The sequence below is a fragment of the Amblyomma americanum genome, chromosome 1 (genome assembly GCF_052857255.1).
Source record: "Amblyomma americanum isolate KBUSLIRL-KWMA chromosome 1, ASM5285725v1, whole genome shotgun sequence".
NCBI lineage: Eukaryota > Metazoa > Arthropoda > Arachnida > Ixodida > Ixodidae > Amblyomma > Amblyomma americanum.
The window spans coordinates 103,227,984-103,243,739 of record NC_135497.1 but is presented as its reverse complement, the minus strand read 5'-3'; the positions used below and the strand labels follow the sequence as shown (position 1 = coordinate 103,243,739).

The 15,756-nt window shown below is 45.5% G+C and overlaps 2 long non-coding RNA genes across 3 annotated transcripts in view; both read left to right on the top strand.

The window, feature by feature from the left end:
* LOC144113375 (uncharacterized) overlaps nt 1-6,745 on the top strand; it is a 103,576-nt gene extending 96,831 nt beyond the window's left edge. Inside the window, exons 18-21 of the long non-coding RNA XR_013310751.1 lie at nt 1,958-2,025; nt 2,772-2,919; nt 3,217-3,315; nt 6,677-6,745. This is a non-coding gene — a long non-coding RNA (uncharacterized LOC144113375). The remainder of the gene's footprint in view (nt 1-1,957; nt 2,026-2,771; nt 2,920-3,216; nt 3,316-6,676) is intronic.
* Nucleotides 6,746-7,382: 637 nt separating this feature from the next.
* On the top strand, nt 7,383-15,355 carry LOC144134699 (uncharacterized). 2 transcript variants are annotated; one of them, XR_013315219.1, is made up of 4 exons: nt 7,383-7,520; nt 13,372-13,439; nt 14,156-14,298; nt 14,833-15,355. It is a non-coding gene; the product is annotated as an uncharacterized LOC144134699 (long non-coding RNA). The 2 variants fall into 2 exon arrangements; XR_013315217.1 differs by lacking the exon at nt 7,383-7,520 and adding an exon at nt 10,773-10,910.
* The last annotated feature ends 401 nt before the right edge of the window (nt 15,356-15,756 follow it).

Below are 15,756 nucleotides of genomic sequence, written 5' to 3'. Positions count from 1 at the left end.
ACGTCTCGGCCTTTTAGCGAGTGGGCCGGGTTACATGTATGGCACATTGCTTGTGCACTAAAACTACTCTTCAAGTACTTCGTATCCGCTGAGTAGTATAAATTTTCGTATGCAAGAAATTACTGGACAAGTACCTCGCAGCAAAGGGGCATAATTTTGTCTCACTATGTTGATGCTTTGCATAGCTGCTGTGATTGAGGGGCCGAATCGCAGCTAGGTCGGCTAAATTTGAATATAACTGATATTAAAAACGTTCCTGGGCTGGGTGACGTCGGCACTCATTGGAAGAATTCCCACTGGTAGAAACTAGTACCGAGCCATCCACTAAGCGTCAATCGTAGCCGACTGGTGCCTTTGGGGCGCTACATATTAAAATTTGGAGAAGCTGTGTTCCGAACAGTCCGAAGCCAAAAGCATATAATTGCTTAGGCAGCTTCTTAGACGGTCATTGGATATAGTCTAGCATGTGCCGTGTATACCCGCGTAATGATCCCACTGTCATAATGAACCCGCCCTCCACTTTCATCGGCCAGAATCTACTTTTTTTTTCAACCTTTAGCTTTTGTTGCGGGGTCCACTTTGCACTCCATCGGCAGTGCGAACCTTGGCAGCGTGCCACTATTGTGCGCCCCCCACCATGTTGCATGCCCTCATTCTGCCCACTTGTATGTTTGCACATGTGCAGTTGGTCAGTAAATTTAATACACGAGCACAGTTTTCCGAAAGTTTAAACGTAGTAGTTGGGAAATCGTGTTTTCTGGAAACGTATTAACCTGGAAAAATATGGCGTAATGCTATGGGACATTTTTAATGTCCGCGATTTTGAGCATATTAACAGTGATATCGTATGAACTGGGAACATATCAACGATTCATTGTTTTCATTGACATTGGCGTTGACAACGTTCTAGATGCGGATGGTTTTGAGGAAAGGAAGGGCGCATAACTGGCTCCCTGGATAGCCCTGGCTCCCTGGACGGAGTCTGCGTTTACGTGACATTTCACGTCGCTCCGTCCTGTGATGCCATATGAGTGTGCAGTTTGAATCGGAGGACGGGAAAAACTTCTTTGAAATAAATGCATCTTTCGCTCCCAGACGAGCGGCAAACAAGCCATGAAATGCTGAACTATCAATGATTTTGCTAAGCAAAAAAAAAATTGATAGAGTTCTTTCACTGTCCCTCTAATAGGATGTATTTGCTCTCAGTTGTCAAGAACTGGTTATTCCATATGCTTATGGCTACTCTGTATGAATGCTTCCACTTTTGGAGCTCAGTGGCAGCACGGGATATTGGTGACTGTGTCCATAAATCTACCTGCTTTTTGTTCTGCTGCTTTACCATGCAACTGTTTAATGGCTTCTTGCAGTTTTTGCTACATTCGTGAAACAAGATGCTTTTGGAGGGCATTGGATGAAATCTGTGTTGGCAGAGGCACAAGGCCTGTAGGGACTTTTTTTTTTACTTTAACAGCCCACTCACCCGGCTCATAGGAGCTCTTTCAGTTAGGAAGTTGTGAAATGATACAGTAGAACTACGCTGTTTTTCATGGCGCCACAAGGAAAATTATATCAGCCAGGCAATGTAGCCAAACAATGTGTGTGGACAAGATTGCGAGTGTTGTATGCCGCTAAGTGTGAAGCGCTGGAGGATGCTGAGCAGTGTTGGTCAGACACCAATGTTGGTCAGGCACCAGTCCTGCTTCAGCCAGTGTGCGGTCACTCTGCCACATGCGCTAAACATGGGCTTTCAAAAATTAACATGCGGATTTTGCTAATTTGAGCTTCTAGTTCTTCTAATCTACTGCTTTGGTCAGCATCGAGGGCAACAATGAGTCACTCAAGAGTGTTCGCGTAAGGGCTTTAGCTTTGTCTTGACATGATAGAAATGTAGCAAACCATGTTTGAGATTTGCTGCCATGCTCACTGCCCTGGCCCTCTCCCTACTTTACTTGTTTAGGTGCATCTAGCAGGCTGACATCGACAACAGGCACTGTGCCCTCGGAGAGAGCAGGAGGATTGGGTTGGGTAAGGCATCTTTTCTTAATTTTGGTGCTTTGCAAACAACAAAAATAAACCGACTTTCTCATCTAAAATTTTAACAACGCTGAACTGGGGACGTCAGTGCCACATATATTTGGTGTAGAACTAAAGAACTCCTTACCATCCAGCAGTGGCAGTATGCATGTTGATTTAATGTTCGCTGCTTGTTTAGTGACGGTAGGCCTGACACATGGTGGTGATGCTAACAATTGCCAAAATGTTCACTTTCATCTGCTTGGTTCTAAAATTCACTCGCATCTGCTGCTAATGCGTGAGGTTTACTGCATGAATGCTGCCACTCCTTCAGGTCGATGCACAAGTTGTTTTTCGCTGTCATTGTTTGGAGGCAGACTTTTTTTCTTTAGTGCAAGAGGACTATTCCAATGGGTAAACCCCAAGGAACATTTCTGTTGTCCTTTGCTTATAAACTTTGCCTCACTGCTATGGAGGGGTTATGTCTCGCAATCATTAGGTTTCGGCCAGCTATGGAGAGGTTTTGTCTCGCACTCATTAGGTTTCGGCCACGTGGTTTAGTACAGTCAGTCCTGGATGTAAATCTGAGTTGAACGGGGCGGGAGGTTTGTTAGAATTAATGCGGGCCTATTTGAGTGTAGCGGAGCATACATTTTGGTCTTTTATGGCCGGATAAACGAGGAAGGCATGCAGCATTAGCCATTAGCTGTAGCTTTCTCATGCCGCTTGCGAGCTAGACTGTCCCTCTTTTTGTGCAGAACCCAGCCAGAAAAGAGGTGCCAGGCCGAAGTATGGGCTGTCTTCTCGGCAACTGCTCAATTTCCGGAGCAATCCTCCGCCTCGCCTGAAGTGCAAGGCAGTGGCTGAACTCACTCGGGAAGCCGGCCGCCATCATGTCTGCTAAGGGTGAGTCTTTCCTTTGTGTGCGCGCTAGCAGTGGATTGTGAATGCACCAGAGGGGGTGCAAGTGCAGTGTGTCATGTAAAAGGCAAGTGGTGACTGCAGGGGGTGTGATGTTACTGTGAACTACTGTAACGCTGGTGACAAGACGACCTGGTGTCATTTTGATGCAGAGTTGTAACACCTAGAATAGAGCAGTGGAATGCCTGTGGCCATTTCAAAAGTGTCTCGTGACCTCCGTAAGAAAGGCTAGTTCTGAAGGTTGTTTGACTGCTGTGTATTGCGGCGCTGGCACATTTACAGAGAGGCAAGATGGCAGCCAGCCATACTCCTTGCCGAGCACCCCGACGAGAGCAGTCTCTGGACCGCCTGAGAAATGACAATATTCAACTACGGGGTCAGGTGGGTGGTCCTTTCCTAATAATAATAAAAAAATGTTATTGTATATATCATATGTTATGTAAATTGCGTGGCCTGTTGCTTGAGATGAAATATGTTTTCGGCTCATGGTTGACTCTTGCTCTCGGTGGCCCTGACTAACGTTCCTTTATTAAGAAGGTAGTGACATTCTCCGTTTCCTGCTGGCTTCCTTCTAAAACCTCCATGCCCAACACTGCGTGAGAGCGTCGCTGGAAGGTTCGAAACTATTTGGTGCACTTGCAAAATTGCAAAGCTTTTCCTTTGTTTTGCCATTTATTGGCCGGGCAGGAGTTTCCTGCTTGAACTGTCTGCACCCGTTGGTGGCTCCTGCCCGACCTGCTTTAACTGCACCGTGTGATTGTGGTCTGTTCACCACCAGAAAATCTGCTCTTCAAATACAATGTTTTCAGTGCATTAGGTTCGACGTAACTGCAGCGCGAAAGAAAGACTAACACAATGTAAGGAAAACACTCACGACACGAACAGTCGGTGCACTCAAAATTGGTTTTATTTTGCCAATGCATGGGAAATATAAAGGTTCCGCCGTGCACGCGCTCACATAATACAGAAGAAAAGGAGACGTGCCAACGACAGTATAGCTCTTCTTAGCTCGTGCCTCAGTTCCAATACCATCGGGGTTGATGCCGTCTGTGGTGCAGGCCACGGCAATTTGCCAGAATGCTGCGCCAGTAACAGCATGGTGTGTTTATATTTTGACGAGAGCGCCAGCGGCAATGGCTCACATGGGAAACTTGGCAGCGTTACAGTACACTGGTGTGGCCGGCTGCCGACAGGGTATGTGGTGTAGGAAAGTGGGCGAGACTGTCAAGAAGAGTCATGGGGCGTGAGGTAGCGCGTGTCGGGGTACGTGCACTCGAGCACCGGAGGAGAACCTGGTAGTTTAGGCCAGAATATCACAAAAATTCATAGCTTTCATGCCACAGCTAACGCTAAAACATTCGCGGTACACACTTGTAACTGTCCTCAGAGTTTTATTTATGTAGAATGTTGTTCCAGTCATTTGTGTAACCTCTTCTGTGCAATTGGTCATGAAATCGCTATGGAGCAGCTGTGTTTCGTGCATACGCTGAAGTTACTATCCTTTCTAAACCAAGAAAAAAACTGGTAGGGTTTTAACGTAGTTATGGGGGGAGGCTACCCTTGAACACCAACTTTTTTGTTTCTTGAGATATCTGAATGAAATTTTCAGGGTAGGCTAACAGCACAACCATTTGAAGAACTACCAAGTTTCGTGTAGCTGTGCGCACTGGTTCTCAAGTTACAGGAGTATATCAAAGTGGTCCACATAAGGTCGCTTATTCCAGGCTTGGAGAATTTTAAAATAGCCTTGGCACTGTGAAATTCATTACGGTCATTCCTGGATAGGTGCCCCAGGGCAAAAGCTGGAAGAGTTTAGCACAGCACAGAATTAGTTTTAATAAATTAGACCTTCATTAGGCATATTTCAATAACTTGAAAAGGCGGGCTTGTCTTGTGCTCAAAAATTTATTCAGGTGCGGAATTAAAAAAAACCCCATGGAAATCCGATAAGCAGTTCCCGAACAGCAGCCAGAATGAGCAGCCGTGCCAGGCAAGAAATACATTCTGAGAAAACGGCCCTCAAAGGTTGCGAGAACACCAGCTTCCTTGTGTCTTGAGATATATCTGAATGAAACATTCAGGGTAGGCTCTAAACACAGACATTTGAAGAAATACTAAGTTTCATGAAGCTGTGTACACTGGCTCTAAATTTACTGGAGCATATCAAAATGGTTCACATAGGTCCTTTACTCCAGGCCTGGAGAATTGGAAAACAGTGCCGTAACTGTGAAATTCATTATGGTTATTCCTAGTCGGGTACCGCAGGTCAAGACAAGGCCCTTTTGATGAATTTCCTTGCTGAAAAATTTTAACATAGCACTGAATTTAGTGTCGTTGATTAGACCTCATTAGCCAATATTAATTGCTTATGACAAATTCCAGGCACAATAATCTGAATAAACGAGCTCGACTTTCCCTCGGAAATTTATTCAGGTATGGAATAAAAAAACCCCATGGAAATCCGATAAGTGGCTCCCGAGATGCAGCCAGAATCTCGATCTCCTCGCACGTCAGGAAATGCGTTTCCAAGTGAACGGCGGGCGACGCGTTCTCACGCCTCGGGGGTAGGTGCGAGACAGGAGCTGGAGGCCGCAGTCGCCCAGGTTGATGCGTTTGGTACACAAGGCATGCCCGAAGCAACGCATTCTTGCACCGATGAAGGTGCTGGTACGTCGCTGGAACCGGCGACGCAATCGCTGTCTAGTTGCGATGTAGCAGAAGTTACGCGGCATGAAGCATCGACAGTCCTTGTTGGCGACACGCTTTGCCGAACGAACACACTTCATTGCATGCTTCCGTGCACCGAACACGCTCTTTAGCCTTGTTGGACGCATCGTGACGGACTGCGCAATAGTCAGCAGTCTGCATGAAGCTGTTCGGACGACACGGCGAGAGATGGTAAAGACGGCGACCACAACGACAGAAGTACAGAGCCAAGTCGCTCCGGCCACCGCCGGAGGGGGCCGCCGCGTCAGCGCGCAGCAGCCAATAGCGGCCGTGCGATCCCCCGTGTTTTCAAGGAGCGCGCCCTCCGGCCAATCGCAGCCTCGCATTTCAAAGGCAGGAAACTCGAAAGGCGCTTTGAGGGCCCCAATCACATGCGAGCCACGCTCCCACCATGCCGCCGCCTTCGAAAGTGGCAAAAAAAAGACCAAGAATTCACGAACAAAAGAAGACCAAGATGGCGGCGCTTGGTTCGCTGGCTGAGGAACAGCGTCCGCACGAAGTTGGGGTATTTTCTGCGCTCTCTCGCAGCTCACCGGCCACCACGGCTCGTTAGATAATTGATTTGAAATACTTTCACGGCTAATTAGTCATTCATATTTGCAGAAAAGTTAGTTTATGACACATACTGCCGGAATATGCACTTTTCTAAAGCTTGATTTTTCGTGATTTTTCGCTTTTAAAGGGCCGCGTACCCCCTTAAGCGCTGGAGGATGCCGAACAGTGTTGGTCAGGCAGCAGTGTAGTGAAGACAGTCCCGCTTTGGCCTGTGTGCGGTTACTGTGCCATATGCGCTAAACTTGGGCTTTCAACAATTGGCATGCGGCTTTAGCTAATTTGAGCTACTAGTTCTTCTAAGCTAATGCTTTGGTCAGCATTGAGGGCAACAATGAGTCACTCAAGAGTGTTCACAGAAGGGCTTTAGCTTTGTCTTGACATGACAGAAATGTAGCAGACCATGTTTGAGGTTTGATGCTGTGCTCATTGCGCTGGCCCTCTCCCAACTTTACTTGTTTAGATGCTTCTACCATGCCGAGATCGACAACAGGCACTGTGCCCTTGGAGAGAGCAGGAGGATTGGGTTGGGTAAGGCATCTTTTCTTAATTTTGGTGCTTGAAAACAAAAATAAACTGACTTTCTCATCTGAAATTTTAACAGCGCTGAACTGGGGACGTCAGTGCCACATATATTTTTTACGCATGTCGATTTAATGTTCGCTGCTTGTGTAGTGATGTTAGGCCTGACACATGGTGGTGATGCTAACAATTGCCAAAATGTTCACTCTCATCTGCTGCTAATGGACGAGGTTTACTGCATGAATGCTGCCACTCCTTCAGGTCGATGGACAAGTTGTTTTTCTCTGTCATTGTTTGGAGGCAGACTTTTTTTCTTTAGTGCAAGAGCACTATTCCAATTTGTAAACCCCAAGCAACATTTCTTTTGCCCTGTGTTTATAAACTTTGCCTCACTGCTATGGAGAGGTTATGTCTCGCACTCACTAGTTTTCCACCACGTGGATTAGTACAGTCAGTCCTGGATGTAAATCTTAGTTGAAGGGGGCTGGAGGTTAGTTAGAATTAATGCGGTCCTATTTAAGTGTAGCAGAGCTAAATTTTGGTCTTTTATGGCCAGATAAACGAGGAAGGCATGCAGAATTAGCCATTAGCTGCAGCTTTCTCATGCCGCTTGCGAGTTAGACTGTCCCACTTTTTGTGCAGAACCCATCCAGAACAGAGGTGCCAGGCCTAAGTATGTGATGGCTTCGCGGCATGGTGCCAGGTGGCTCCGCGGTGGGACCCACACGCAGTGCCGCCTGCCTATATTCGACTCGGGAAGCCGGGCGACGGCAAGTCTGCCAAGGGTGAGTCTTTCCTTTGTGTGCACGCTAGCCGTGGAATGTGAATGCACAAGACGGGGGTGCAAGCGCAGTGTGTCATGTAAAAGTCAAGTGGTGACTGTAGGTGGTGCGATGATACTGTGAACTACTGCTTGAGTGAGCTCCATGAAACATGAGAAAAAATTCTACTCAAATCCTCTGAATATATGAATGTGCACTGAGTTGATGCACAAATGTAGATACACCGTGCATATATCATCGAGGATGCAAGCAAGCGTAACGTAGAACAAGCAACAAATTTTTTGTTTGTCATTAGCCTTGCCTTGCAACTGTTTCTAGCATAGGAGCTGAAAGAAAATGTGCACACAGCAGCAAGGCTGACATGCAGGTGCAATCAGAATGATTTGCAACGCAATGCTGGCGTCAAAATGGCAAAAGTGAACAAAGTTGACTTGAAGTTAATGTATGCTGTGCCTATGCTGTCTAATCTTGCCTGCCACTGTTGCCGGCTGATATCAACGTCTCGGCCTTTTAGCGAGTGGGCCGGGTTACATGTATGGCACATTGCTTGTGCACTAAAACTACTCTTCAAGTACTTCGTATCCGCTGAGTAGTATAAATTTTCGTACGCAAGAAATTACTGGACAAGTACCTCGCAGCAAAGGGGCATAATTTTGTCTCACTATGTTGATGCTTTGCATAGCTGCTGTGATTGAGGGGCCGAATCGCAGCTAGGTTGGATAAATTTGAATATAACTGATATTAAAAACGTTCCTGGGCTGGGTGACGTCGGCACTCATTGGAAGAATTCGCACTGGTAGAAACTAGTCCCGAGCCATCCACTAAGCGTCAATCGTAGCCGACTGGTGCCTTTGGGGCGCTACATATTAAAATTTGGAGAAGCTGTGTTCCGAAGAGTCCGAAGCCAAAAGCATATAATTGCTTAGGCAGCTTCTTAGACGGTCATTGGATATAGTCTAGCATGTGCCATGTATACCCGCGTAATGATCCCACTGTCATAATGAACCCGCCCTCCACTTTCATCTGCCAGAATATACTTTTTTTTTAAGCCTTTAACTTTTGTTGCGGGGTCCACTTTGCACTCCATCGGCAGTGCGAAATTTGGCAGTGTGCCACTATTCTGCGCCCCCCACCCCCCATTTAGCATGCCCTCATTCTGCCCACTTGTATGTTTGCACATGTGCGGTTGGTCAGTAAATTTATTACACGAGCACAGTTTTCCGAAAGTTTAAACGTAGTAGTTGGGAAATTGTGTTTTCTGGAAACGTATTAACCTGGAAAAATATGGCGTAATGCTATGGGACATTTTTAATGTCCGCAATTTTGAGCGTATTAACAATGAGATCGTATGAACTGGGAACATATCAATGATTCGTTATGTTCATTGACATTGGTGTTGACAACGTTCTAGTTTTGAGGAAAAGAAGGGCGCATAACTGGCTCCCTGGATAGCCCTGTCTCCCTGGACGGAGTCTGCGTTTACGTGACGTTTCACGTCGCTCGTTTCACGTCGCTAGGTCCTGTGATGCCATATGAGTGTGCAGTTTGAATCGGAGGGCGGGAAAAGCTTCTTTGAAATAAATGCATCTTTCGCTCCCAGACGAGCGGCAAACAAGCCATGAAATGCTGAACTATCAATGATTTTGCTAACCAAAAAAAAAAAAATTGCGAGAGTTCTTTCACTGTCCCTTTAATAGGATGTATTTGCTCTCAGTTGTCAAGAAGTGGTTATTCAATATGCTTATGGCTACTCTGTATGAATGCTTGCACTTTTGGAGCTCAGTGGCAGCACGGGATATTGGTGATTGGGTCCAAAATCTGCCTGCTTGTTGTTCTGCTGCTTTGCCATGCAACTGTTTAATGGCTTCATGCAGTTTTTGCTACATTCGTGAAACAAGATGCTTGTGGAGGGCATTGGAAGAAGGCTGTGTTGGCAGAGGCACAAGGCCTGTAGGGACTTTTTTTTTTACTTTAACAGCCCACTCACCCGGCTCATAGGAGCTCTTTCAGTTAGGAAGTTGTGAAATGATACAGTAGAACTACGCTGTTTTTCAGGCGCCACAAGGAAAATTATATCAGCCAGGCAATGTAGCCAAACAATGTGTGTGGAAAAGATTGCGAGTGTTGTATGCCGCTAAGTGTGAAGCGCTGGAGGATGCTGAGCAGTGTTGGTCAGGCACCAATGTTGGTCAGGCACCAGTCCTGCTTCAGCCAGTGTGCGGTCACTGTGCCACATGTGCTAAACATGGGCTTTCAAAAATTAACATGCGGATTTTGATAATTTGAGCTTCTAGTTCTTCTAAGCTAATGCTTTGGTCAGCATCGAGGGCAACAATGAGTCACTCAAGAGTGTTCGCGTAAGGGCTTTAGCTTTGTCTTGACATGATAGAATTGTAGCAAACCATGTTTGAGATTTGCTGCCATGCTCACTGCCCTGGCCCTCTCCCTACTTTACTTGTTTAGGTGCATCTAGCACGTTGACATCGACAACAGGCACTGTGCCCTCGGAGAGAGCAGGAGGATTGGGTTGGGTAAGGCATCTTTTCTTAATTTTGGTGCTTTGCAAACAACAAAAATAAACCGACTTTCTCATCTGAAATTTTAACAGCGCTGAACTGGGGACGTCAGTGCCACATATATTTGGTGTAGAACTAAAGAACTCCTTCATGGTATTAAAGCTTACCATCCAGCAATGGCAGTATGCATGTTGATTTAATGTTCGCTGCTTCTTTAGTGACGTTAGGCCTGACACATGGTGGTGATGCTAACAATTGCCAAAATGTTCACTTTCATCTGCTTGGTTCTAAAATTCACTCGCATCTGCTGCTAATGCGTGAGATTTACTGCATGAATGCTGCCACTCCTTCAGGTCGATGGACAAGTTGTTTTTCGCTGTCATTGTTTGGAGGCAGACTTTTCTTCTTTAGTGCAAGAGCACTATTCCAATTTGTAAACCCCAAGCAACATTTCTTTTGCCCTGTGTTTATAAACTTTGCCTCACTGCTATGGAGAGGTTATGTCTCGCACTCACTAGTTTTCCACCACGTGGATTAGTACAGTCAGTCCTGGATGTAAATCTTAGTTGAAGGGGGCTGGAGGTTAGTTAGAATTAATGCGGTCCTATTTAAGTGTAGCAGAGCTAAATTTTGGTCTTTTATGGCCAGATAAACGAGGAAGGCATGCAGAATTAGCCATTAGCTGCAGCTTTCTCATGCCGCTTGCGAGTTAGACTGTCCCACTTTTTGTGCAGAACCCATCCAGAACAGAGGTGCCAGGCCTAAGTATGTGATGGCTTCGCGGCATGGTGCCAGGTGGCTCCGCGGTGGGACCCACACGCAGTGCCGCCTGCCTATATTCGACTCGGGAAGCCGGGCGACGGCAAGTCTGCCAAAGGTGAGTCTTTCCTTTGTGTGCACGCTAGCCGTGGAATGTGAATGCACAAGACGGGGGTGCAAGCGCAGTGTGTCATGTAAAAGTCAAGTGGTGACTGTAGGTGGTGCGATGATACTGTGAACTACTGCTTGAGTGAGCTCCATGAAACATGAGAAAAAATTCTACTCAAATCCTCTGAATATATGAATGTGCACTGAGTTGATGCACAAATGTAGATACACCGTGCATATATCATCGAGGATGCAAGCAAGCGTAACGTAGAACAAGCAACAAATTTTTTGTTTGTCATTAGCCTTGCCTTGCAACTGTTTCTAGCATAGGAGCTGAAAGAAAATGTGCACACAGCAGCAAGGCTGACATGCAGGTGCAATCAGAATGATTTGCAACGCAATGCTGGCGTCAAAATGGCAAAAGTGAACAAAGTTGACTTGAAGTTAATGTATGCTGTGCCTATGCTGTCTAATCTTGCCTGCCACTGTTGCTGGCTGATATCAACGTCTCGGCCTTTTAGCGAGTGGGCCGGGTTACATGTATGGCACATTGCTTGTGCACTAAAACTACTCTTCAAGTACTTCGTATCCGCTGAGTAGTATAAATTTTCGTACGCAAGAAATTACTGGACAAGTACCTCGCAGCAAAGGGGCATAATTTTGTCTCACTATGTTGATGCTTTGCATAGCTGCTGTGATTGAGGGGCCGAATCGCAGCTAGGTTGGATAAATTTGAATATAACTGATATTAAAAACGTTCCTGGGCTGGGTGACGTCGGCACTCATTGGAAGAATTCGCACTGGTAGAAACTAGTCCCGAGCCATCCACTAAGCGTCAATCGTAGCCGACTGGTGCCTTTGGGGCGCTACATATTAAAATTTGGAGAAGCTGTGTTCCGAAGAGTCCGAAGCCAAAAGCATATAATTGCTTAGGCAGCTTCTTAGATGGTCATTGGATATAGTCTAGCATGTGCCATGTATACCCGCGTAATGATCCCACTGTCATAATGAACCCGCCCTCCACTTTCATCTGCCAGAATATACTTTTTTTTTCAGCCTTTAACTTTTGTTGCGGGGTCCACTTTGCACTCCATCGGCAGTGCGAAATTTGGCAGTGTGCCACTATTCTGCGCCCCCCACCCCCCATTTAGCATGCCCTCATTCTGCCCACTTGTATGTTTGCACATGTGCGGTTGGTCAGTAAATTTATTACACGAGCACAGTTTTCCGAAAGTTTAAACGTAGTAGTTGGGAAATTGTGTTTTCTGGAAACGTATTAACCTGGAAAAATATGGCGTAATGCTATGGGACATTTTTAATGTCCGCAATTTTGAGCGTATTAACAATGAGATCGTATGAACTGGGAACATATCAATGATTCGTTATGTTCATTGACATTGGTGTTGACAACGTTCTAGTTTTGAGGAAAAGAAGGGCGCATAACTGGCTCCCTGGATAGCCCTGTCTCCCTGGACGGAGTCTGCGTTTACGTGACGTTTCACGTCGCTCGTTTCACGTCGCTAGGTCCTGTGATGCCATATGAGTGTGCAGTTTGAATCGGAGGGCGGGAAAAGCTTCTTTGAAATAAATGCATCTTTCGCTCCCAGACGAGCGGCAAACAAGCCATGAAATGCTGAACTATCAATGATTTTGCTAACCAAAAAAAAAAAAAATTGCGAGAGTTCTTTCACTGTCCCTTTAATAGGATGTATTTGCTCTCAGTTGTCAAGAAGTGGTTATTCAATATGCTTATGGCTACTCTGTATGAATGCTTGCACTTTTGGAGCTCAGTGGCAGCACGGGATATTGGTGATTGGGTCCAAAAATCTGCCTGCTTGTTGTTCTGCTGCTTTGCCATGCAACTGTTTAATGGCTTCATGCAGTTTTTGCTACATTCGTGAAACAAGATGCTTGTGGAGGGCATTGGAAGAAGGCTGTGTTGGCAGAGGCACAAGGCCTGTAGGGACTTTTTTTTTACTTTAACAGCCCACTCACCCGGCTCATAGGAGCTCTTTCAGTTAGGAAGTTGTGAAATGATACAGTAGAACTACGCTGTTTTTCAGGCGCCACAAGGAAAATTATATCAGCCAGGCAATGTAGCCAAACAATGTGTGTGGAAAAGATTGCGAGTGTTGTATACCGCTAAGTGTGAAGCGCTGGAGGATGCTGAGCAGTGTTGGTCAGGCACCAATGTTGGTCAGGCACCAGTCCTGCTTCAGCCAGTGTGCGGTCACTGTGCCACATGTGCTAAACATGGGCTTTCAAAAATTAACATGCGGATTTTGATAATTTGAGCTTCTAGTTCTTCTAAGCTAATGCTTTGGTCAGCATCGAGGGCAACAATGAGTCACTCAAGAGTGTTCGCGTAAGGGCTTTAGCTTTGTCTTGACATGATAGAATTGTAGCAAACCATGTTTGAGATTTGCTGCCATGCTCACTGCCCTGGCCCTCTCCCTACTTTACTTGTTTAGGTGCATCTAGCACGTTGACATCGCCAACAGGCACTGTGCCCTCGGAGAGAGCAGGAGGATTGGGTTGGGTAAGGCATCTTTTCTTAATTTTGGTGCTTGAAAACAAAAATAAACTGACTTTCTCATCTGAAATTTTAACAGCGCTGAACTGGGGACGTCAGTGCCACATATATTTGGTGTAGAACTAAAGAACTCCTTCATGGTATTACAGCTTACCATCCAGCAATGGCAGTATGCATGTTGATTTAATGTTCGCTGCTTCTTTAGTGACGTTAGGCCTGACACATTGTGGTGATGCTAACAATTGCCAAAATGTTCACTCTCATCTGCTTGGTTCTAAAATTCACTCGCATCTGCTGCTAATGCGTGAGGTTTACTGCATGAATGCTGCCACTCCTTCAGGTCGATGCACAAGTTGTTTTTCGCTGTCATTGTTTGGAGGCAGACTTTCTTTTCCTTAGTGCAAGAGGACTATTCCAATGGGTAAACCCCAAGCAACATTTCTTTTGCCCTGCGTTTATAAACTTTGCCTCACTGCTATGGAGAGGTTATGTCTCGCACTCACTAGTTTTCCACCACGTGGATTAGTACAGTCAGTCCTGGATGTAAATCTTAGTTGAAGGGGGCTGGAGGTTAGTTAGAATTAATGCGGTCCTATTGAAGTGTAGCAGAGCTAAATTTTGGTCTTTTATGGCCAGATAAACGAGGAAGGCATGCAGAATTAGCCATTAGCTGTGGCTTTCTCATGCCGCTTGCGAGTTAGACTGTCCCACTTTTTGTGCAGAACCCATCCAGAACAGAGGTGCCAGGCCGAAGTATGTGATGGCTTCGCGGCATGGTGCCAGGTGGCTCCACGGTGGGACCCACACGCAGTGCCGCCTGCCTATATTCGACTCGGGAAGCCGGGCGACGGCAAGTCTGCCAAGGGTGAGTCTTTCCTTTGTGTGCACGCTTGCCGTGGAATGTGAATGCACAAGACGGGGGTCAGTAAATTGGTCAGTAAATTTATTACACGAGCACAGTTTTCCGAAAGTTTAAACGTAGTAGTTGGGAAATCGTGTTTTCTGGGAACGTATTAACCAGGAAAAATATGGCGTAATGCTATGGAACATTTCTAATGTCCGCAATTTTGAGCGTACTAACTGAGAAATGTATGAACTGGGAACATATCAACGAGGTTTTACTGTAATTTTGTTTTATGGAGCAGGAGTTGACATACTAAGTAGCTTCATCTTTCATGCTCACTCTTACCACTTGTTTGCTTGTTACTTTTTTATTCTGGGATGTGTAAAAGTATTGTATTGCAGGGAGTGGATGATACCTTGGAAACAGTGTAATTTTGGAATATTATCGTACTGGTTAAGAGAAAGCTGTGGACTTTCTGTGGTGTGAAGTCCAAATTTTGTTTGTTTTGTGTATGAAGCAGTGAGACATGAAAATTGGGCATTTTATTTTTTTCAGGGGTTGGAAGAGGTGCCTTTTGAATCTGCCAGCGGTGCAAGTCTGTTTTTGCCTTTGATGCAGCTATGTGCCGGATGTGTTTGAAGCCTTTAGCTTGACCAGCTGTTATACCATGTTGCCTTTCATTTCTTTTTTTTTCTTTTTAGAGTGTGTGGATCAACATTTAGTTGGCAGGTCGGACTGATACGAAAAGGCTTAGGCTGTAGTTTTGTGTGTAGGGATTTTTTGCGTGTGTATAATGAAGTCCCAAAGTTGTGACTTCATGATATTGACTATAGCTGTGCTTCTTTTTTTGTTGTTGTTGTCAAGTATGACAGTGGCTTAGGCCTCAGTTTTGAGGGTTTTTTTCCTAGTTTTCTAATCGAATGAATTCGTTGAGTTCGGACTTATTTGGGACATTGACTTTGGCTTTTGTTGTGCATCTAAGGCCCCGGTGCTGAAGTCAAGGAGAAGTCTCTGCAGCTTTTCTTTGTATCATAATAAACATTTGAATCAGTATGTGCTTGATCTTTGCCATATTTCAGTTGTGCTTCTTTGTCTTTTTGTGGTTCCACATCTTGGAGATGTGCAGGTGGTCAGACGACTGCCTATATGACACATTAATTGCCATCTTGTACTTGTTGATGTGGACGAGCAGCAAGGTTGCAGTCATCATATGTAAGTGAAAAATAGTGGCTAATTTAAACACACCTTTCATGAAAAGTTAATGTGGATATCTATAGCTGTCAATGGTATGCAGGCAGCAGTACAATGTTTACTCTCACATCGTGTACGTACAAAACACATACATTCACCCAGAGCAACTATCCTTTTATACATGGCGAAAAAAATGAATGTGGATTCCGTCAGTTAATCCAGGATATACAAAGCGAAAGCTGTCGGCATTCATTGTGTTCATTGGCATGGGCGTTGACAACGTTCTAG